We start from the raw sequence: 24,614 nt of genomic DNA, 5'->3' as shown, positions 1-24,614 counted from the left end.
GTACATAGAAGTTGCCATTTAATAAAGCAGTTTATGAATATATCTCTTGATCGACATTCTCACCCATTCCTCCCCTACCCAACCCTTCCCTCACTCTTCTAAATTTTGCAGGACATACATTGGACTCTTGTCTGCATTTTCCCTCGCTTCTCTTCTTGATACTCCTTTCTCCTTGACCTCATCCCACCATTCGGTAGCTTTTCTGTATGCCAACAATTAGAAGATTGAGACTAAAATTGAGAAATTCATTTTTTAATCTATATTAAAACAAAGATTGAAAGGAGAAACAAGTCAGTAAGGTCAGCTTTTAGTCAGAAAGCTCTGTAGAATTCTTTTTGGAACAATGGCTGCCCAAAACACAAACACCCCCGGAATCTGTATGCATGATACTATTTGCAGAGGTTATTTACACAATTAAAAAGATGATGCTACAAAGTCTAATAAAGACTAAAAGCCATTGAAGAAAAGAAGTAAGGGTCACTCCTAACTTGATTGTATTATCATTTCCTTTTCCTTGTCATTAATAAAAGCCCTAATTTTTTTACAACTATTTTTTTTCTGTCATGGGGCTTGAACTCAGGGCCTCAGTGCTCTCTGCCCCTGAACTCTTTTGCTCAGACCTATCACTCTACCACTTTGAGTCACAGTTCCATTTCGTTTTCTGGTTGTTAATTGGATATATAAGTCTCATGGACTTCTCTGCCCAGGCTGGCTTTGGACTGCTATCCTCAGATCTCAGCCTCTTGAGTAACTAGGATTACAGGTGTTAGCCAGCAGCACCTTTGACAAGAAAGGTAAAAATTTTATGAACTTAAAAAAAAAAAAAACCTCATGCTCAAACGTAGAATACAACATTGCCTTTGTTTTGGTTTGTTTTGTTCTTTGTTCTTTCTGTCGTTCTTTGCATTTTTGTTTGTTTTGTTTCATTTGTATCTGGCTTTGTGTGTATTAAAGCAGGGTCTCCTTAAGTAGCATAAACTGTGCTCAAATTTATAGACCTTTGACCCAGTCTCCTATGTACTTAGGTTACCTGGTTTGCTATACCCATGTCTGGGATTCTAAGAAACTTCCAAGAAACTCAGCATTTTGATAATGAGTCAAGAAAGTTTGATTGCTCACTATAAAGAAAAGTGATTCTCAGATCTAGAGAGCAAGTTTCAGACTGAATTTAGATCTCTTAGTCACAGATTACAGAAATAAATCGAAGATGGACTAAGAGAAATGAGCAACAAGGCCTATTATAATTAGAAGTTTACCTCCTCTCCATACTCACGGAACTCTTCTGATTTCATGGAAATCATTGTTTCATAGTCTCACACTTTTCCACTTCCTGTAGAAAAAACAAATAGAAGGAATATAATCAATGTGGTGAATGCTTTTTTTTTGTTTCAGGCAAAAGAACTCAGTAAGAATTTATTCTATTATATCATTTTTAAGAATTTCCCAAGAAACTTCAGGGAGGTTGTTTTATTAGTCAATACATACATAGCTTTTAAAAGAAAAACGTAAATATCTTATATAATGCATCTTGTATAAGAATTAGATTTTAAGAGGAACCATGTAACTTGTGGTGATGGTTGAGAGAGACGGGGGAGTACAATGGGAAAACAGAAAAGGTGATATTGATCATGATGCAATTTATTCATAAAGTGACATGCTGAATTGAAATGCCTATGTACAACAACCTAAAACCATATCTAAAACTTAAAAATCGTATTTAAAACAATTTTAAAAATCGTATTTTAGCTGGGAAGGTGGCTCAGTGGTAAAGCGCTTGCCTTGCATGCTTGAGGCCCTGGGTTCGATTCCTCAGCACCCATAAGCAAAAAACAAGCCGGAAGTGGTGATGTGGCTCAAGTGGTAGAGCACTAGCCTTGAGCTGAAGAGCTGAGGGGCAGCGCCCAGGCTCAGAGTTCAGGCCCACGACCGGACCCAAAATAAAAACCAAAACAATAAAAATCATATTTTAAAAGTCAGACTTTAGAATAATGGTACTTTACCTCTATAAAAAATTTCCAGAACTATTCTTTATGCATTTAAATGAGCATAAATCCATTTTCTAAAATTCTGACCCTCATTTTCTAATAATGAATTTCAAGCACAACTTTTCTTCTAGTTTCCTAACTGTTCTCATACCTTAACTCTTGCCCTTGTTGGCTCATATATTTTATTCAAAATATGTTTAAAAAATAATATTATCATGAGTTCACAGGGCCAGAAGCTCAGACCTCTTCCACATATAATTTTCTGTTGATGAAAGATACAATATTTCATTTAAACTTAAGGAATGAAATGGTATCTGTGGTGGTAAATATGTTAATTGCTTTGAGTCCATCAGTCCATATATATATATATATATGTATATAGGGACACACATATACATGTATTATATAATAGCACCAGCTTCTAACCACAAAATATACACAATTATAATTTATTGCTATCCAGTACAAAAAAAATTATGACAGGGGCTGGTGGCTCATGCTTGTAACCCTAGTTACTCAAGAGGCTGAGATCTGAGGATCAGGATCGGAAGCCAACCCAGGCATGAATGTCCATGGGACTCTTATCTCCAATTAACAATAAAAAAGCTGGAAGTGGAGCTGTGGCTCAAGTGATAGAGTGCCAGTCTTGAACAAACAGGCTCAGGGACAGCACTCTGGCCCTGAGATCAAGCCCACATACTGGCATCAACCAAAAAAAAAATTAAGGAAGTATTTTTTTCTGCTCAGTAGAGCATGCCACCTAGTACTCCAATAAAAGCAACAACCCCACAGGCTGTGGTACCTTCTTCCCTCCTCTACCTCCCCCGTCCCCCCTACACCTAATACCCAGGGTGAAAGCTCACACTGAAGTTTTCCGTGTTAAGAATATGGTGGTTCTACATATCAGACAATTGCTAGAGCTGTTGACATTCTTATTCAGCAAGGTGCCGTATCCTAGTTCCTGTGCACGCAGAATTCTGGGCAGCAAGTCTCCCTCCCAGTGATCTCTGCAAATGCCTAATGGAGAAAAGGAACGGAGAGCTCCCTTCACCATCTAGTGGCTCCAGCATGTTCCCCTTTCCTCCTAAAGAGGGGAATGGCTTTCTGGAATCTGAATGCTAACATTCGATGCCTCTTACAGATGTATCCCCACTGTGACTTGGCTGCATTTAAAAGTTAACTAAAAAGCATTAAAATGATTTAAATAGCAAAACTTATTCGAGTTTAAGGAGGCAAAGCTGCACCGTAATTGGAGATTAAGATATGACATCGAGAATACTAAACAATGACACAGCATACGGGATAGGTGTTTGTGTTGTTAGTTACGTGTGTTTGCACCTGTATGTACATGTGCACATTCACATATATATACATACACAGACCAGACGTACACACACACACACACACACACAGCTGCCTGCCATTAGTAAATGCTCTACAAAAGCTCACACATCTAAATCAAATGTACTCTGCAGCAGAGTACGATTTAAAGTATCCTGATGTATGTGTGTATGCGCGTGCGCGCGCGTGTGCTTTTGTGTGTGTGAAAAGTAAGTTATCCAAATTGAATATTGCCACTTAATTATGTCTGGAGCTGAGAAATGGCAGCCAGACCGCGGGCTGAGGGGGGTTGCAGAAGGAGAAACCGGAGAGGCATGCTTAAAGTGCAGTAGTGGATGAAACCCACAAAAGACGGGAATCACTTCGCGAGCCTTGAAGGCTGCCTCTCCAGCTAGCAAAGGTGACTTAGCCCGAACTGACTGGGGCCCCGCCGCATCCGGGAAACGCAGAGGAGCCGCCTGGCCCCGGGGCTGCCCGCGGCGCAGTGCGCACTGCGGTGCCGGTCAGTCAGTCTCCAAATGCGCCCGGCTGCCGCAGCGCGCCCTGGTCCGTGCGGCTCCGCACTCCGGGTTTCCACGGTCTCCAGCACCCGGCGGAAGAAACCCTGCAGAGCAGGGCCGGCCGAGGGTGGTGTCCCGGGAGTCCCCAAACCTTGCTGTCCCTCGGTGCTGGTTTTCCAAGCATCTGGGCTGGGAACGCGCGTCCCTGAGCTCTAGGTCCCAAAAGGATAGCATTGAACGTCGCCACCAGGCATCGCCTGAGCCCCGCCGCTTCTGGTGCCAGACACTCGCTGGGCACAGATTCTCTGGGTCCCCACTTAGGCAGTTTAAGGGAGCTGAAAGCCGAACGCTGGCGTTGAAGCCTGGGGCCGCTGCCTCCGGGCGGTGACTCGTGGATTTCCAATCCAGCTGCCGCAGGAGGCGCTCTGGGTGTCCACAGTCCCTAAAGGTCAACTGCAGGTTTCTGGAACGTAGTATGAAGACACTGGGCAAACTGTAAAGCTCAAGGAGAACTTCCATCTTCTTGGAACCCCCAGAATTTATCTTCTCTTAAAAGTAATCCTATCTAACTCACACCAGTAATCCTAGCTACTCAAATTTGTAATCCTAGCTACTGAATAGGCGGAGATCTGAGGATCAAGGTTGGAAGTCAGCTCAGTCAGGAAAATCTGTGAGACTCTTATCTCCAATTAACTACCAAAAAAAAAAAGAGGAAGTGGAGCTATGGCTCAAATGGTAAAACAATGTCCTGGAGAACACAAGCTCAATGACAGTGCCCACTCCCTGATTTTAAGCCCCAGGACATACAGACAGACAGACAGACAGACAGACACACACACACACACACACACACACACACACCTCACTTGAATGAAAACCTATGAAAGGTTTGTACTAACGGCATTAATCCCCAAAGCACAGGATAGCATCTGTGGTCTGTGACTCAGTAGACTATTCCAATGAATAGTGGTTGAGCGGGCTGAAGATCAAGCACCCACTACACTGCAGGGAAGTGATCAGGTTGGGGACATCTGGGACATTCCCTGCCCTGGCTTTCCAGGTAGGGAAGAGAGACCAGCACTTGCTGGGCACTAGTCCTTGCCAAGTCTTCTAGGCTTTGGCAGGCCAGTGGGGGGCAGGGCAGGGCCGGCAAGGGGTTCCTTCAGTGATGATACAAGAAGGGGCTTCATGGATCTCCTAGGCCCAGCCCTCAACCCTCTATTTGCCAGATTGTTCATTTCCTAACCTCCCCCATCTTCCTCTACCCAATCCAAAAAACTATTCACTAGGCACTTCTTTCGTGTAATGCATCAGGCCTTTATTAAGTATCCACAGACTTTAATATATATATATATAGCTTGTCCAAGGTGTGGAGTTAAAGAAACCTCAGTGCCCGGCACCCTTCAGAGCTGGTAGAACTGTCATCTAGTCCTCTTAGCCCGAGACCCACAGATGACCGGGCCCATGGACCATGAAAGCCCCACCATTCTCCCGGTGAGCACCTAGCCAGGTAGGCATTCTTCCCGGATTTCTGCAGTTTTTCCTCTTCACTTTGCAACCTGACCACCAGTGGAGGGCGGGGAGAGGGTGGAGGGAAGCCGGGAAGCCGACTCCACCGGTCCCACCCCAGACCTCCTCCTTCAAGCCTCCAGATTAGGTAACTTGCAAAGCAGGGTTGACCCCATCTGCCCCCCCCCCCACGCCTGTCCAAGGGCCGGCTTATAGAACCAGCTGGGCCCCATTCCCGAATCTACTTTCCTTTTGGCCTGTCTGATAAAATCTGGATCCTGGGAATCGACCTGCGGAAACTCCGACGACACCCCCACCGCACACACCCCCATCCCCGCCAACTGAGCATGCGCCATTGCCTGGCGGCTTTTGGTCACCGCTCCCCAGTTCTCCAGGCTGGGCTGCAGAGCCCAGGGAGGCGGGAGGAGAGGAGCAGGGAGGGGGTGCCTGGGAGGCGGAAGCTCGTGCGCCTGCGCATCCAGCTCCTGGGACCCTAGGTTTTCTATGGGATTCCCAGTCTGCAGCAGAGATTCACCCGAGCGTGTTGCGGCGACGGCTCGGCTGGCAGGGCGCGATCCAGGAGGGATTTAAGCAGCCCCGAGCTCCGAGAAAAAAGCGAGCGAGCGAGCGAGCGAACGAGCGAGCTAGAGAACCACGTAGACAGACGTTTTAACCGTTTGCCAGTTAAATATAGGCATACATATATTTATTTAAAAGAACTGTTGAGTCTTTACCGTTTTCGTTAACTGACCGTGCGCAGCGCTGTAACTGTAAGTGGAAAATACAATCTTCCTTGCGTTTCTGAATGTGTAGCGCAGCCAGTTGTCAGGGAGATGCTCTGGCTATTGTCACACACTTGCTTTGCATAGATATGTCTAACTGTACGGGGACAATTACTGGCTATTAGTCCGTGGGGGGCTTTGGGGAATAGTGGGGTGGAGGACGAGGGGGGTGTTTATATATGCAGCATGTTAGGGGAACTGTCTTAAGTTAGATGTAAGACAAGTGAAATTGAGATGCTTTTTTAGTTTAGGTCTATAAATAGGTGGATTTCCATAGAGAGATTTAAATAGCTAATTAAACGATCGTGAAGTTTTCCAGTTTCTGATAGAACTATTGAGTGGTTGCAGTCAAGTACCAACCTGCCATCGGTGGGGTTGGTGCACCATTTGTGTTTGTTTGTTTGTTTTTTAATCGCTATTGAAAGAGCAACAAAAGGTGTTTGCTAAGTAAAATTGAGTGACTGACTGGTGTGGATATCTGGCTTGCTTGTTCAGAGAGATGTTAGTGTGTAAAAAAAAATCTAAGGAGATAGGTGTAAAATAAAATTAGTCCTTAGAAACGATCATTTTTCGTCTGGGATTCTCCTCCCCCCCCCCCGGCTCCCCCCGTCACAATGGTGAATGGACAAGAAAAGGAAAGCTATTCTACTGCGCCGTGGATTTTTGGGTAGAACTGAGATGGATTGTCGCTGAGTGGGGACCTTCACTTCAGACCCAAACTGGTTACCTGCCTTTACATTCCGCCTTGCCTTCCGGAATGCAGGCTTGAGAAGCACAAACCCAGACGCGTTATGTTTGGGTTGTGTTTCCTTAAAGGAGAAAAGGTCGCTCTGTGATTTTGAGTTAAAATGGGTTGTTCCTTGTCCGGAAAGTGGTACAAGGCTGTTTACAAGGTCAAACCCCATATGGAAATCAGATTGCTGTAAGACAATGTGCAGAGAGGCTGCAAAGAGGTAGGGTGTTCCTTAGGGTGGAAGAGGTAGGGAGGACTAGGCTCTGCACACATCAGTGCCTTGAGAGGTGTGGGGGGGGAGGGGAGAAGGGGCCCGTCTTACTGGAGTTGGCCTCCTGTCCTTATTTGGGGGACTGAAATGGTGGATGTCAAAAACCCAAAGTATATATTGTCTCTAGGTGACTTCCCCCTTGGAGACAGAGGAGTTTTATTTCTACATGTTAATCTTTTTAAAATGAAAGGAGGTTCAAGACAAATGTACAATGAAACTCCTATGAAAACATATTTTACCCCCACTGTGACTGAAACTGATTACATGTGTGTGAGTGTGTGTGGCCCATGTGTTACCTTCTGGGGATGCTGGTGCATCTTTGTATGGCTTCCTCATGAGTGCACCCTGATGTTGTTCAATAACCCCATAAAGTGCTGCACTATAGCAGCTGGGCAGAATTGCATTTGGCAGGCAGAAGCTGGCCAGTATGTGCTGGGTTGCATGGAAGATCAGGTCCAATTGCTGGATAAAAATGAAATAAAATAAGGTGAGAAGAGCCACTGTCAGCTTCTTTAGGCATCTCCATCGGTCCAACAATCCCAGCCCCACAAGGAATTTATAATTTATTTACATGATGACACTGGAAATTTAAAATTTGAGAGCAGCCTCTCCTTGGAAGTGCACAGTATAAGGCATACTGCTTTCTCAGATCCTTCACTTACTTCAGAATAGAAAGACCAACCCAATCATTTGTCCCAATTGATGTTCCTTATATCATTGAGTAGGCATTAGTTCAATGAATGGTGCTGGTGTTGTTCTGTATTGATAAATGGGTGGCAGAAAAGAAAAAGGAATGGACAGAATCAAGTAGTAAGACTCATTTGGTGTCAGATTTGCTAGCTAATAGATTGAGTTACAGAAGGTTAGGTAAAACAGAGATCTTATTTAAGATATCTAGTCCAAACCCTTTGTTGTACAGATGAGAAAACTGAGGCTCAGAACCATGGAGCTAAAGAAAAAATGAATTCAACTTCTGGTCTATGGAACAAACCATCAAAAGGGAATCTTGAATGGGAACAGCCCCTATCTCTGCAGTTTCTGCATCCTCCATGACAGTGCTGCAGTCCTTAAGTAAATATCTGCTCTGCAGCACATTTGTGAGAGTCTTCAGGGGCCTTTTGACACTTTCTATCTTCTTCCCCTCTCTTTATAAACCTTGGAATGCCTACCTCTTCCTTTCTCCCTCAACTCTAATATATCCACTTCATTGGATTTTTTTGGCTCATCTTTCTGGCTTCTTTTGCATCTCAGTCAATTATAGGTTCTCTGTGGAATATGAGGGCACTGGCAAACTAGTGGGCTGCATGAGAACATCCTGGGGCCCATCTCCATTGCTCCCTGCTTGTCCCCTATAATCCTCAGGAAATCCAGCCTTCAAAGACACTGTAGGTGCAATCCCCACCCTTCTGCCACATTGGCCTTCTCCAGAACCACTGCAGCTGCAGGGATGGAGGCCTAATGGGGTGAGGAAGCTGCAGCACCAATGCACAGTGGGCTCTGCCAGCTCCTCTGACTCCTAGAAGGAAGAACCCAAATCAGAGATGCCTATCTCCATCCTTCCTGGAAATCTTCCAGAAAGACATTTGCAAAGAAGGGGAGAGGAAGGGGAGGCAGACAACTACAGGAAGAATGCTTGCCCAAGTCAACTGGAAGTGGCCCTGTAGAGGAGATCCTGAGGCTTTTTAACCCCTTACCATGTCAGCACAGCTTTTCCTCAGGCTATGCTTGCTTCTTTCCTCTTGCGCAGTTTTCTTCAGCAGTCAGTATGGCCTTCCTAGTTGTCTCCCTTCCTCCTTTTTGTGTCTCCTTCTTTTCTTGTCTCTCTTTCACCATGTCTCTCTCATTTTCTTTCTTTCTTTCCTGGGTGCCTACATAATACTGTTCTAAGAGATCTGGGTCCTCCTGTTCCTTCTGCAAAACATGTCATCTCCCAAACCCTGGGGAAGATAGCAATCACCAGCAATTTCCTCCTTGGGGAAATGCCAGCAAATCTTAACCTGAGGTTTTCAGGATAGGGATGTGAAGGATGGGAGGCAGGCCAGAGGAAGACTAAGTTGGATGTACTTTCTCATTTGATAGAGGAGCTAAACAGTCTTGGAGGGGTTGAAGCTGAACAGGCAAGTGATGAATTTCTCAGCATATCCATTAATCAGCAATGCGATACAACACCACCTATCTTGACAAACCTTTCTCAAAATGGGAAGAATGCCAACTTAGATAGTTTCTGCTCTTTCAAACGTTCTTGGTAAATTGGATATTATCTAGTTTTGCTATTCCACTCCAAGCTATTCTAAACACTAGGCAGCCTCTACAGACACCCAGAAACTTGGAATGACAAAGTACCTTACTTTGACATGCTATATAGGACTCATATTCTGTGACTGGATAACAGGATTCAGAATGTTATAACCTTCCTGTATTGGAATTTCTGTATAGACTAACATGCTCAGAAATGTTGTCTGTCCTGGACATATTAAAGGTTCTTTTTATTTGAGTTGCACAGAGATATGGTTTCCAAACATTTTTGAAGTCACTTCCTGGGGAGTTCTATGGACTGCCTTACAGTCTCAATATTAATCATGTCCTTCCTAATTGATAAGTATTATTTCTTTTTTTTGGGGGGGGGTGTCTGGTCATGGGGCCTGAACTCTGGGCCTGGGCGCTGTCCCTCAGCTCTTCAGCTCAAGGCTAGTGCTCTACCACTTGAGCCACAGCGCCACTTTGGCTTTTTTTTCCTTTTTGCTTATGTGGTGCTGAGGAATCGAACCCAGGGCCTCATGCATGCAAGGCAAGTGCTCTACCACTGAGCCACCTTCCCAGCCCCAAGTATTATTTCTTTTAATGTCATTCTAAAAGTATTTTTCTTTGCATTGAGTGATTTCTGTGCACCTTAATTAAATTAGTGATTATCTTGGACTAGATGAAGAACTACATAAGGTATCCTATTCAACTACTAAGGTTGAAATTGTCACATTAACTTTTCTAAATTATCAAGTGATACAGAGGTCAATTAATAAATAAGTAATATTTCTGCCCTCATCGCTTAAATTATACAATAGAATAGAGCTGGTATAGGTTGTCTAATCCATCCTTTAATACATAAAAATACAGTATTTAAGGAAATTCTTCATCTTGCAGACAGGTCTAGAGCATGAATCATAGTCTGCAAGCATGACTATTCCAATTATCCTTATCATGTTTCCACAATGTCTGCACAATGTCTTTTATAGTAGAAACTTGGTATCTGTCAATTAAATATTTGTATGTAGCAATCAAATAATTTCTACTAAAACCATGTGCATAATTAATATTGCTTTATATGTCTTTGGTATTAACAAAATATTAAAGATCATTTTATAATTTATATTTAGTAAAGACATAAACACATTATATCCACCCTTTCTCCAATCTAATCCATTTTAACCTACTCATATGAGTATGCCCCCTGTTATTTCTTAGTAAGTAGAATAGATAAATTATTTCTACCTGTCTGCAAAAATTGGTAAGTGAAAAAGACAATAAAACAAATCTAGACTGTTGATGTTCTGTACTGTGCTTATTTAGATCATGATCTTTCAAGTTAGAGAATTTTTGTAACTTGACCACACTGTGAAGGGACACTGAATTGTTTCTAAAGGTTACATATACACTCTTAAGTGAATCAAAAGACTTTGAGCTGTTCCAGTTTGATTCATTGAAAACTCAGCTGAGAGAAAGAGTTTAGGAATGCTTTAGAAACTATTTAATGAATGAAGCAGCCATGGATTAGCAAGTTACTGAAGAATCTTCAAAGACAGTTTGACACTTTAATAACAAAGTGCCTTTGAGTACATTGGAGAGATGAAGATCAGTTAACTTAAAGCAATCTTTGAATTTCTCCTCTGCAGGCTTAACCCAGGCAACCTTCTGTGTGACCATCAATTTTTTATTTGAGTTTACAATATGCATGGTTATTTCCAATGACTTATTGCATTATTTCTGGGTGAGCATTTATTTCCCTTTGTTCTAAATTATAATTAAGACTTGGGAGTATTGTCTTACACCACGTGCCCTTTAGTCTCAGTATATCTAAAACAATAATTGCTGATCTTTTTATAGAGCGTTGAATAATTTTGATTAAAAGGATTTTATTATTATTATTATTGAGGATTGCTCATAAAAAGCAAAGTGTTCCTTGATCAGTAAATTTACTTGCAATTATTATAGGTCCATAGAATGAAGTCTATTTTTCTCAATTCTTGCTCAAAAAAGTCCTTTTCTGAAAACAGAGATCTGTCACTTTAAGTATTTTTTTTTTCTTTTCTTTGATGCTTGTTTATTTTCTTTGAGGCTCTGGAGGACCGAACTTTTGAAGAGCTATGTATAAGTAGAGTTTTTGCAGACCATTAACATGTTAAAATCTGCTTTGAAGCCTGAGTGAATTTTTGCTAATGCAAATGATCAGAATCTATTTTTTCTATCAGTTTGCATTTTAGGGTGTGCTTTGGTAGTTAACTGTTCTTTAAAACTAACAGACTGTGCTACAGGATTTTCCATGTTTCATATTTTGCTCTGATTGTGTTAATGTGATTAATATGTTTCTTTTTTATTTCTTGAAATATAGTTTTTAATTTGTGGATAAAATTTCTGCACAGAAGCCCAATCAAGCATAATCAATATAATTGAAATGCTTAATCATTGTAGTTTTTTATGTTTAAGATAGCAAGGAATGCTTGGCCAGTTTGACTTTCAATTAGCAGCTTCTGTTTGGTGAATTCTTGGCACAGGATATTATGACTTCATGGAAAACCATCTCTTTCATTTATTCCAAAACTTCAAATGTTTCTGTAGTTTTTTGCACAACATGTTTGAGGTTTGCTTTCCTGCTCATATGGGATGCTTTAGGAAAATAAGAAAAGTGAATCAATTTAATTGCAAGATATAAAACAATTCATTTTTCTTTAAGTGACTATAAAGAGACTCTTTCTTGGAGTGACATAAAAACCATGTATTTTGTCTTCCATCAATTTTAATTTGCAAATGGGGAAAGTCCTCACTGAGATTTCCATTAGCTCAAGGAAAATTATGATAGGAAAGATAAATAAGAATTTTCAAACTGGGTCCTCTGAAGCTTATTAGTTCTGTGATCCCAAATAAATTATTTTAATTCACCACCCATTTTCTGTGGTAGTCCACAGCACTCTTGAGCAGAAAATACATTGTATACACAAGACTATGCTGCATCATTGTTGAAAAATACAATACATGATAGATATTTTCATTTAAGGATCATCAGGAATCAACTTCTCAGCCATTTTGGTTATTGGGTTATAGTAATCCCATTCACAAGACAACTTCTAAATAAGGACTGGGTCTGTGACAACCAATGGACGGTGCTTCATATACTTGATAAATACTTATCAAGTAAGTGTGCCAAGACTGTATTCACTGTAGGATGACTGACATTAAATGAGATGTTGTCATAACTCCCAATTATGCCAAAAGAGGAAGACAGAGAAACCCAAGTCAGTAAGCTAAGTGAATTTTTTAAAGTGATGTAAATGCATATAAGAAAGACTTCCTTTATTTCTTCTGAAATAAAGACCTGCACTGATTGCTCAAATTCCCTGCTTCTTTAAAGGCATCCCCTTTTCTCTACCATGCTGTCCCTTCATATGACACCCACACATAACTGGAAATAACAAACTATGGAACTGAAAGTGCATATCCTTATGGAGCACATTTGAACTTTATCTAGGGATCCTTATTTCAAGCCGGCTGTCATGACCGTTGACCTTATCCCACATGTCTACAGGTGATCACTTGAACTTAATAGAAGCAGTTCAAAAGCCTTGCCTTTTTCTAAAGGTTAACATGAACTATTATACTGTAATATTTTTCCCTTTAGTACTTTCTAAAAAAGGAATTCCTGATACACTCCCCACACATTCTCTATCATTTCCACTCATTTTGTGACTAATCTTTCAATGTGTGTCTCTAGGAGGAGTCTTACGTGACCTACTCGTTCATTCTTTTTTTCCTAAGGGCTCTTACTATAAAGAAAATATACCTCTTACTGACGTTTTCCTCCTGAATCAAAAACTTGTTCTAGTCCTTACACACTCATGCACATGCATGCATGCACACTTACATTCATACTCTGTGATCTGTCTTTAATTCTTCTAAGAACTTTTTCATTTCCCCTTAACCATTTTGCCTGTCTCCTTCTACATTTTTTCTATTTACTGGGGACCTTCAAGCATATTTTTATCCTGTAAACAATAATTTTAGAATATCCTTTTGTCCTATTGAAATTAAATTCTGATGCTTCCTTGAGAAGTCCTGAGTAAATCCCAGAATTGGGTAGGACTTTTGATTCCAATCTTCTGAGCTCATTTTCTCACTTATGAAAATGTGAATAGTATATTTACCTTACAGGTGTACTGGAACAACTACCATAGCAATGCATATAAAGCATCAAAAAGAACTTAACGCCCAGTAAACAATTCCTTTCTCTTGCAGTCCTCCTCCTCTTCACCTGCCCGTCTCCCTTCTCTCCTTCCTACCCTCTCAGTGTTCATCTCCCTACTTCTTCTCCCCTTGCATTTGAGGAGTCCTGTTGTATTTTCCCTTCCTGATGGGCTGGTAACTAAGTAAGCTGTAACAACACCTATCTCAGGTAGCCTGGTATGGTTCTAGAAAATTTATGCTAAGCAAATCAACATAAGATCCTAGATCTGTTTGGAAAAGCCCTTCCATTGGTTCCAGACATGCCTTTTACCTAAGTTTCCAAATATTTTAGTGAATCTCCTCCCACTCCAGTGGCTCTATAGTGCCACTTATAAGTAATATCAAATGATATCGGTCTACTCTTAAATGTCCTCTGATCTTTATTCTATTTCTTTCCTTTACCTTTTCCTCCAACGTAACTTTCTCACCTGTAAAACACTCCAAGAAATACCATACCTCATTTCTTATGAAACCTAAGGCCTCAAGCCTGTTCCGCAAGTGCTCCATTATTTGAGCCTTTTGCTTGCTTATTTGTTTGTTTGCAACAAGGTCTCACTAATTTTGCACAGGCTGGCTTCAGTGTTTCAATTCTCCTTATCTCTGCCACCTGAATACCTGGGATTACAGGAGTTTACCACCACACCTAGCTCCTACTTCGCCTCTTGTTCAAGGTCTGGCAGTGTCACTTTCATACCCTTTGTCCATCAAGTAAATGTCTATAGAATAACACTGAATAAATGGCAGAAAGAGAGGCCACCTTGGTGCACACAAAACATGTTATAGAAAATGGTTCAAGCCAGGATTAACCCACAAGAGCCTCCATTTGCTGAGGGTTTGTAGAAGTGTGTTTTAATGCACATTGCAGTAGAAGGGATTGAGCTCTTGGCCTCATGCTTGTGAAGCAGGCATTTGCCACTTGAACCACTGCATGTCTCTCTTTTTGAATTGGTTATTTTTCAAGGGCTTAGCTTTATGCCCAAAGCAGCCTGGGCTGCTTCCTTCCTACTTGTACTTTGTTAACAAGAGTGTGCCATAGCACCAACACATTGTGCTCTCTTGATAGTTGGGATAACAAGCACATACCCAGCCATTGGTTGAGATGCAGTCTCAGAAACTTGTATGCTGAGACTGGCCTTGCATTGAAATCCCCTTATTTCTGCTTCCCAAGAAGCTAGAATTACGGACTTGAGCTTTACTTTGCTTTATGTTATATTCCTATGTTTGCATAGGAAAGTTTGTTGAAACATACTTATAACCAGTAAAACATTCTAGAAAATGCCGCATATTTTACCATAGTTCTGAAGAACTGGAGAGCTGGAGAGCTAGTGGTAAAAGACAAAACTTGAACTACATGAAATCTGCGTACAAGCAGAGCACTCATTAGGCATGACTTTCTGTCATTACTACTTGCTCTAAGCATCATGGTGCTCAGCTCTGAGTTTTCATTTCCTCCCATTTCCTTTGTAGCCTCCTCATGCGACAAAAAAATAAGATACATCTACTGTACCAAATTAGGAATTACTGGGGGATGTAGGTATTTATGAACATACTCTATAGACCGGATAGTACCATATGGTGTTAAGGAATTTCTTGTTATCATTAATTTTTTTTAAAAAAAATAGGTAACTCAGGAATCATGATGCTGAGTTTATGCTAAATCATAAGAAAGTTATATCTGCTAAAAATAAATTCTTGTCCTTTTTATACCCTGGTTCCACATCCTGGAATAGTATGATCACTCTATCATAATATCAACCATGTCTTCTCTGTTAAGTTGAAAAATTATTTTTTGAAGTGAAATAATCTAGAGAGAAAAACCTTATATTGTTAAAAAGCTGAGGAATAGTTACTTGAGGATTTCCTGTGTGGATGTAGAACTTGAGCCTACAGCTATTTCCAGAAAGATTCTTATTGGAATTCTTTTTTTGGGGGGGGGGGTCCAGTCGTGGGGTCTGAACTCTGGGCCTGGGCGCTGTCCCTCAGCTCTTCAGCTCAATGCTAGTGCTCTACCACTTGAGCCACAGCGCCACTTCCGGCTTTTTTCTTTTTGCTTATGTGGTGCTGAGGAATCAAATCCAGGGCCTCATGCATGCAGGCAAGCACTCTACCACTGAGCCACCTTCCCAGCCCTTATTGGAATTCTTATTCATTGTCATGCTTGTACAGTTGTTCTAACACAGGCTTTGGAAATACATTTTATTCATCCCCATGGGGTTAAGAGAGACCTAATTGGACCTTCTACTCCTGGAGTCAGCATGTGTATATAGATCCCTAACCCTCACAGAGAAACTTCCAGAGAAATCTAAGTCTCATGCATTCCTATGCCCACAAGGGAACCAGTCTTGGCCAACCTTTGAGCCTTCTTATATAAGCTAACAAGGTCAAGTTGTCTACATAGGGACTGTGGAGATCATTTCTCATGAGCTGTCCACAGCTCTGATTATCAATACCTAATCCTTCTGTAGGAATCTTTCCCTTGTGCTTCTAGCCTAAACTATCTCTGTCCTCTTGCTGTACCTGGTTGTCCTTTATAATCATGTGTCCATCATGTAGCCCTATGATAATGAGAAACAACTTGGGTTATCTGACTTGTCACAGATGTAACTAAGATACATTGGCTCTATTCATCAAGTTGGCCCATTTCCTTTGTAGCCTCCTTTTTTTTTTTGCCTCCTGCCAAGGATCTACCAGACAAATGAAGAAAGCAAGCAAGTGATTTCTCCATTGCTAGAACAAATCCATTGTTCTAAATTAAGCTCAAAAAAGAGAAAGTAGATAATTTTATAATTTTTTGTGGGTCATGGCGCTTGAACTCAGGGCCTGGGTGCTCTCTCCGAGCTCTTTAACTCAAGGCTAGTGTTGTACCACTTTGAGCCACAGCTCCACTTCTGGATTTTCTGGTAGTTAATTGGAGATAAGACTCTCAAGACTTTCTTGCAGTTTTGAACTGTCATCCTCAGATCTCAGCCTCCTGAGTAGCTAGGATTACAGGCATGAACCACCAGTGCCCCACTATGGAAGGTTTATATCACTCAGTTTTGGCTAGCAGCCAAAGATGAAGTCATATGAATACTAGAAGTTCTCTTTCAACCAAGTCTTGGGAAGATGCAAATGAAAGCAGGTGTCTTTTGTACCTTATATGAGCTGCCAGTAATTTTGCAAAGAGCATAGCATGCAGTGGGAACTGTGTTGCGTATTTATGTACCTTATTTCCTGGATTTCATGTTGCAGGACTGCAAGGTATGTATTGCAAGGTAAGATTTATTCTATGACAAAAAGGGTCTCAGAGACAAAAGCTCACAAGTTTACTACAAAATAAAAGTGTTACTCAAACCTTCAACTCATTTCCTTTACCAATTTACAACCAAGCTATCTAAATACAAACTTTAAATTCTTTCATTGTGGAGTGTATATACATTTGAAGAGAACAATATGATAAGCCCATGCATTATCAGCCAACTTTAACAATCATTAAAGCGATTTTGTTTAACTTCTATTCTTTTCCCTGTCAATGAGTTGTTATTATGAACAAATTCAGAAAGCATGACATTTTATGTATTTTTAAAAATATGTATCCATAAGAAGTCTTTAAAAATATCCAAAGTACTATTTACCTAGCAAAAAAAATTATTTAATATCATTGAATATCTTGGTCAGTGCTTGAATCTCATAAATAATTTTATATTTTATTTAAATCATAATTCAAACAGAATCATCTGTTTACCACATCTGGTGGTAAACAGAGTCTAATCTATTCATCCAAAACAGGACTCCTCTCACTAGACAGAATGTCATTAAGATAGAAAAAATATAGTTTATAGCTAGACCCAAACATTGAACAAACTCTACATTTTGGAGAATGAAATTCATACTTGGAGATTAATTGCAAAGATTCATACAATATCTTTGAAAGTGCTGAGTGCAGTCTCTGGCATGGGGCAGGTCCTTTCCTAAATAGAGAGAAAAAAATTAAAAGGGGAAGATAGAGTAACTGGCCAAGAAGCTTGAGGAAACTTCTTGGAGCACTTTGGCTTCTGATCCCTTGAGAGCATTTCCATTTTGTTTCTGGATGGAAATTTGACCATAATTGTGCCAAAGTGGCTAATGACTAGCAGCTCTGAATGTTTCCCATTGCCATCCACAGCTCTGCATCATTTCCTATTCAATAAAGAAGGAAATTTGTGACTTCACAATTATCTCAAATGCATAAAATAACAATATTATAAAAATAATTTAACTTCATATCAGTTAAAACCAATCAAAGAAATTGAAATATAACCAGGTGCAATTTCTCATGCTTGTAATCCCAGCTATTTGGGAGGCCTATAGCGGGGAGGATCATAGTTCCAGGCCAACCTGGGAAACAAGTTTGCAAGCCCTCATCTCAGCCAATATAACATGGGCACAGTGGCATGCCAGTTATTTCAGCAATAGGGGGATTGAGTTACAGGCTGGTGCAGGCAAAAACCAAGACCATTTATATGTATATATACATATAAATGTATACACACACACACACACACACACACGCTAGAAACAAACCCCTAGAAGCATGAGTATCTGCCTAAAAGCACAGGCCTTGAGTTCAAACTTCAGTCTCAAAACAATGGTATAATATGACATATATTAACAGAAGTTGCAATTTTGCTTCAGAGGTAACAATATAAAACTAAACAAATAAAAGCAAGTAATCCAATTCAGGGCTGTGCTTGCCTTTTGTTCATATGAATTTTGGCAAGTCACTACATTCCTCAAAGTTTCAACTTCTCAGGGTTTAAGACCTACATTCTTAATAAAGAATACTATTAGCTGGGCTGGGAAGGTGGCTCAGTGGTAGAGTGCTTGCCTTGCATGACTGAGGCCCTGGGGTCGATTCCTCAGCACCACATAAGCAAAAAGAAAAAAGCTGGAAGTGGCACTGTGGCTCAAGTGGTAGAGTGCTAGCCTTGAGCTGAAGAGCTGAGGGACAGCGCCCAGGCCCAGAGTTCAGGCCCCATGAATGGACCCCCCCCCAAAAAAAAAGAATACTATTAGCCTAAAAATGTCAGCAGCACATAGGAAAGTAGAAAGAAAACTGCACTATATGTTAGAGCCAAATCCAAATTTTAGCTCCCACTTAATGAATATGTACCTTACATAGGCAACTAATTTGATCTCTGTCCCATTCTTCTTGTTTGTTAAATACAAATTATAATCCATCTCACAAAATTATTGTGAAGATGAAAAATAATATATATTACATGTTCAGCAGAGCCCTAGTCTTTCAGACACTTATTGATGGCTATTATAATGATTGTTAGTTCTTAATACAAAAGTAGTATTTGGTATTCTCAAACAAGTTTTATTTAAATCAATAAGTTAGATAATTTATAGTAAAAAATACAAAACTGCGTATATCTGACAGGCACATTCACATTGGACAAATCTAACAGCATTTGTGAGGTTCATGGAAATTTCATCCAAAGTATAGATGAATTTGGTACATTGTATTCTCAAGGACTCATACAACAATGGCCATAGCATGGTTTTCATAATCTCTGTATGCATTTTTGTAAAGTGAGCCACTTTCTTTAATATTATATGAAAACATTTCCTAAAATGGTACGTGGAGGTTGGCAGTAAGAATACTGAGAGTTTTGTGATAGGTCTGTAAGATTACCTATCTGTACATGGAAACTTGCTGGGAGATGGTATCATTGAAGGACAAAATTTCATTAATACTCCAGCTGGCTTGTCTAAGTTGTAGTGACTGGCTTCTGTGATAGTTAAACTCGGAAGGAAATCATCATTTGGATCTAAAAATGACTTGGGTACCACTGTCATGATGATTGAAATTGCCTTGCTTTGAGACTGTTCCATCTCTGTGAATAAGACCAGACTGAAGTACATAATTGTGTTTTAATTGAGCAAAGGAGACAGACACTGCTTTTTTTTTTCTTTCAGAAGACTTTTATTCTTATTTTACAAACTCTACACGGTAAAACTAAAGAGTAATTGTTTAGCAGACACTGGCTCCTTCAGATCCCTGGCCTTAACGTGACTGTAAAGAGAGGCTCATTGAAAGCTTGGAATTATGCTTTCTAACAATTTGGCAAGACTTTTTTCTGAGTAAAAAGAATGTTTGCTCCATATAGAAAACATGGTGGGCAAAACAGTAGAAAAAAAGAACATCACAAACTCATCAGATTTTCTTGGTTTTAAAGTTGAAACTACTCAATGCTTAAAATCAATGTCCTTCTTTTCTCCTAATATTAGAGTAGAAATATGACTTGCAAGTATAACTTTTAAATGCCTGATTATAGTTCATTGTGTGCATAGGTATGTATAGAGGCTCACTTCACCGTTTTCTTACTCTTAGACATTTTAACTTTTTAACATTTTACTAGGAAGTAGCATAATTTTATTTATATAGCTCTGGCCACCGCCTGAGCAATGTTCTGCGTGAATTTCTACCCAGGTCCACAGAGAAATAACTTCTTTGAACCCAGAGTGCTTCTTCACAGGCAAAGGCTTAGACTCTACAGAACACTTGATTATAGAGTCCGAACATTTAGGGGAAGAGCATTTAGATGAGGCAGTAACTCTCAGAGCCGATTTATAAGCAGATGGCCGCAGTCAGAAGCACTGGAAACCTTGACTTGATGCAAACCTACCTTAAATTGTCTGAAAATCCATTATTTTTGTCTTTTTGTTTTGGAACAAGAAAGTGGCAGGAGAACTGAGTCTAGGTTGAGAGCCCCCCACACTGATGTATACAGTTCTTGTAGCATGCTCTGCTTTCACTTTGCAGTGTTAGCACTAGCTTCACCGCCATCTGCACTGTTTCTGACAGCCATTTTCACAACCAGTCTGTGGGTTTCTCAACAATAGCCCTGATACCCTGTTAGTCTTTGGCTCTCTCAGATATCTGCACATTGACAGGCTTTTTGGGAAGCACATAAAGATGCATTAAGATGGATCTTACTGGTTATAGCTCTGATTTATTTATTTATGTTTATATTTTTCCATTAAAACAAGCTTTGTTAAAAGAAATGAGATGGAAAGCAAGCACAAGGTAGAGGAATGAGGAATTGCATGTGTTCATCTCATGCCAGACGCAAAACCCTACTTTGACAGTCTAAAAAAGCATATGACAGGACTTTTTAAAAATCACTCATAAAGCAAGCATATTCTGTGTCTACTGTATGCTAGGAATTAAGTTTGGCCCCAGAGAGACAAATACCTTGAAACTTTATGGTTGGTTAGTCATGATGTTTAGTGAGATCACAAGCCCAATGTCTACCCAGGCTACATGGTAAGTCTCTCTCTAGAAGAAGAGGATGAATAAGAAAATGAGGACAGGGCTGGGATGTAGCTCAGTGGCAAAGCGCTTGCCTAGCAAGTGCAACGTCCTGGGTTCGATCCCCAGTACAAAAAAAGAAAAGACAAAAAAATACAGTTAAAAAAACCCAAACAAAAGAAAATGAGGACAAGGGCTAGGAGGTGGAAGAGGGAGAAGGAGGAGGAAAGAGAAGGAAGAAGAGGAGAATGAGAAGAAAGAGCAAGAGAAGGAGGAGGAAACTGTTCCTCCTGATCTAAAGCAGGAGCTAAAGTAAATGAGCCTTGTGTTTAATAATTTTAAAATGATGGCATTTTGAGCAGACAGAAAATCTGCCCAGTTTCTTTCTCTTTTCAAACATGGCCTCATCTATGTTTTTATGTAGTTCCAGATCAACAAGTTTGACACCTCTCCCCCTACAAAAAAAAAAAAAAAAACTCCTGAACCCTTACTTTTGCTTCTATTTTTTTTTCTTGCAGTTCTGGGGATCAAACCCAAGTCATTGAACATGATAAGCAAATGTTTTATCCTACAATCTCTAGCCAGTTAGCTCCATTTTAACTATCCATAGTAAAGGTATTTTAAAAAGACCTTTATAATACATGCAGATACTGTCTATTTGTCATGAAAATCTAACATTTATGAACTCTTATTTTTAAATCTGTCATTATAAGAAATATAAGCCCTATATGGATACAATTTACTAAAATGAAACAAATTATAAAATATTGCCAGTTAATCACTTCATTAATCAATTAGACCATTAAAAGTGTTTGACTAGCAGACTTCATATAGAAGGAAAATATAAAGGAAAGAAGAAAGAAAAGGAAAAGGAGAATGAGAACAAGGAGGAAGAGGAGCAAAAGGAAGGAAGGAAGGAAAGGAAGGAAGGAAGGAAGGAAGGAAGGAAGGAAGGAAGGAAGGAAGGAAGGAAGGAAGAACAACAACAGTAAGAAGTGATAGTGTCACACAGACCTGAATTCAAACTTAAGCATTACCAGCCAGGCACCGGTGGGTCACGCCTATAATCCTAGCTATTCAGGAGGCTAAATGGTAGAGTGCTAGCCTTGAGCAAAAAGAGCTCAGAGACAGCACCCAGGCACTGAGTTCAAGACCCACGACTGACAAAATGAAAACACTTCAGCATTACAATTTGCCACTCGTGTGCTGCAGGGCTTCTGCTGCCTTGGCTGTACAATAGACACTGTTACGTCTATCTTGGGTAGTTCTTGTGAAAATTACATGAGATTCATGCAGTATACCTAGCAGACAGCTGGGGATAGAGAGAAGTACAACATAAGATAGGATTATCCACAGCTGTATATGAATAAATAAAACCTCTAGTTTCTTTCAGGACTTACATTCAAACAACATGCTAAGACCAAACATTTCTTGTCTAATTCACCAGCGTGTTCTTAGAACCCTGTCCAGTGCCGAACATATTGTAAGTACTCAGTAGATAAGCCCTCAATGAGTCCTAGGATGCCAAATTGTTCCGAAGTGCCTAAATAGATGCAAAAGAAAGGCAGAATTTCTGACCATATGGAGAAGGTATTTCAGGGACAAAAATGTTTATATCTGACTTCAGTAGCCTGAAGTATTACACTTCTCACAGATGCCTTAGGGTGTTCATGTGTTCCCACAGCTCCACAGTAATCCAGCAAGAAGGAGAACTAAGAAGAAATAGGAAGTACACCATGTCTGTAAATCCTCACTAACACATTGGCCTCTTCACCCAAGGACTACACCAAAAGTGATACTTACGTATCACCTGACCCATTCAAACAATACAATTTGAATGATCCTTACTCTATGTAGAGAAAGCCATACTCACAAAGATCAAGCAACTTCACCTTGTTTTTACTTTCCTGTTCACTGTGTAGCATTTCTTTCTTTTTTCAATTAGAACTTTTTATTTTTTATTATTACCTTTAAGTAGTTTCACAAAGGAGCTGCCATTTAACAAGTATGGTATATCTCTGACAATGTCACCCCTTTCAACATTCCCACCCATCCCTCCCCTACCTATTCCTTTCTTCACTAGTCTTAATTTTATAGGATAAGCATCGGAGTTTTTTTGGGGGGAGAGGGGTTATTTGTGTTTGTTTTGGGTTTTTTTTGTCTATCATAGAGCCTGAGCTCTAGGACTGGGCACTGTCCCTCAGCTCTTCAGCTCAAGACTAGCGCTCTACCACTTGAGCCACAGTACCACTTCCAGCTTTTTCTGCTTATGTGGTACTGAGGAATTGAACCCAAAGCCTCATGCATGCAAGGCAAGCACTCTACCACTGAGCCACCTTCCCAGCCCGACTGGAGTTTTGATTGCATTTTCTTCTCTTATTCATTTGTCCATATTTTCTCCTTGACCCTGCCCCACCCTTTTCAAGTACCCACTTTAGATGTTTTATTTTGATGAACTTTGTCTTTGCCTTTCTAAAGAATTACACTATCTGAGTTCTTCCTTTAATCTACTGTATTTCAGTTAGTACATCTGTATACACTTGCACATAACCCAACATATTTACTTCTAAGTTTGGAAACTAAATGTAGCTTCCACATATAAGGGAAAATATGCAATCTCTGTCTCTCTGGGCCTGACTTATTTCACTTAACATAATTTTTTCCAGGTTTTTCTATTTCTTTACAAATGGTACAATATTATTCTTTGTAATGAATAAGTAAAATTCCATTTTGTACATATACCACATTTTCTTGATCCCTTTGTCCATTTCGGGGCATCTAGAATGATTCCATACCTTGACTATGGTGAACAGTGCTGCAATAAGCATTGTTATGCTGTATGAGGAGCTAGCTCTGTGGCTTTTATATGAGGAACTTGCTCTTTGCTTTACCCATTCATTTATTTGTCTAACAAATATTTATTGTTTATCATTTGCCTCATATTATCCTTCAGCAAAATCAGAGTTTAATTGGAGGAACAGATATTAAACCATCACAAAAGGGCATCAGGTTACAATAGGTTACATTGTCATGGATGAAAATACATGATGTTGTAAGCAAATACAACAGGGATGCCTATTTGCAGATGTTGAAAGTAAGAGATTCCAAGGAAATCCACTGAGGCCTAAGTGCCCAACCCAGCCTCCTGGGATTGCCACTAAGACTTGTTTACTGTCACAGGGCCTCACAAAGAGGACTGTGGAAACATTTCCTTTGAGAAGAGGATAATGGATCTTCCTCCTAAGATTATCACCCATTTTATTCCTCACTTCCAACCTCTATAACAGAGGACAACAGAGCTTTTGATGTTAGTAAATCTCCCAGGGATCCTCCCTTTCTTAAGCAAAATTCTTTGGAGTGGCTTCCAGATAAGAACCTGGAAAACACCTGTCTTAGGTGCTTTCCACACAGGTGCTTTCCCCAAATCCACATTGCTTTCCTGTGGCGTTGATGTGTGGGACATTAAGTACATTACATATACCTGAGCCCTCAGAAAATTCCATGTGCTTTCACAATCTGTGAGAGAAGCACCGAGAGCTAGGAAAGAATGAAACGTGGGTGCTGCTCAAACATTCTGGGCACAAAGAACTCAACTGCCTGCGCTAGTGCAAGGTTTGGAGGTGAGGTGATTCTCTGTTTCTAGAGGTGCCCAAATCAGGAAACAGTAAATGGACAATGGGAGTAGGGATGCTGTTAACAACCAAAGGACCAAGAACCAACAGTGG

General features: G+C 40.3%; 1 protein-coding gene across 1 annotated transcript in view; it reads left to right on the top strand.

The window, feature by feature from the left end:
• Positions 1–5,696: 5,696 nt before the first annotated feature.
• Vsnl1 (visinin-like 1) overlaps positions 5,697–24,614 on the top strand; it is a 93,164-nt gene continuing 74,246 nt past the window's right edge. Inside the window, exon 1 of the mRNA XM_013013642.1 lies at positions 5,697–6,105. The gene's annotated coding sequence lies outside the window, so the exon portion shown is untranslated. The remainder of the gene's footprint in view (positions 6,106–24,614) is intronic.

This window comes from Dipodomys ordii, unplaced genomic scaffold (genome assembly GCF_000151885.1).
Source record: "Dipodomys ordii isolate 6190 unplaced genomic scaffold, Dord_2.0 Scaffold20, whole genome shotgun sequence".
Taxonomy (NCBI): domain Eukaryota; kingdom Metazoa; phylum Chordata; class Mammalia; order Rodentia; family Heteromyidae; genus Dipodomys; species Dipodomys ordii.
Note: the sequence above shows the minus strand (reverse complement) of the source record. Positions and strands in the feature narration are given on the sequence as shown.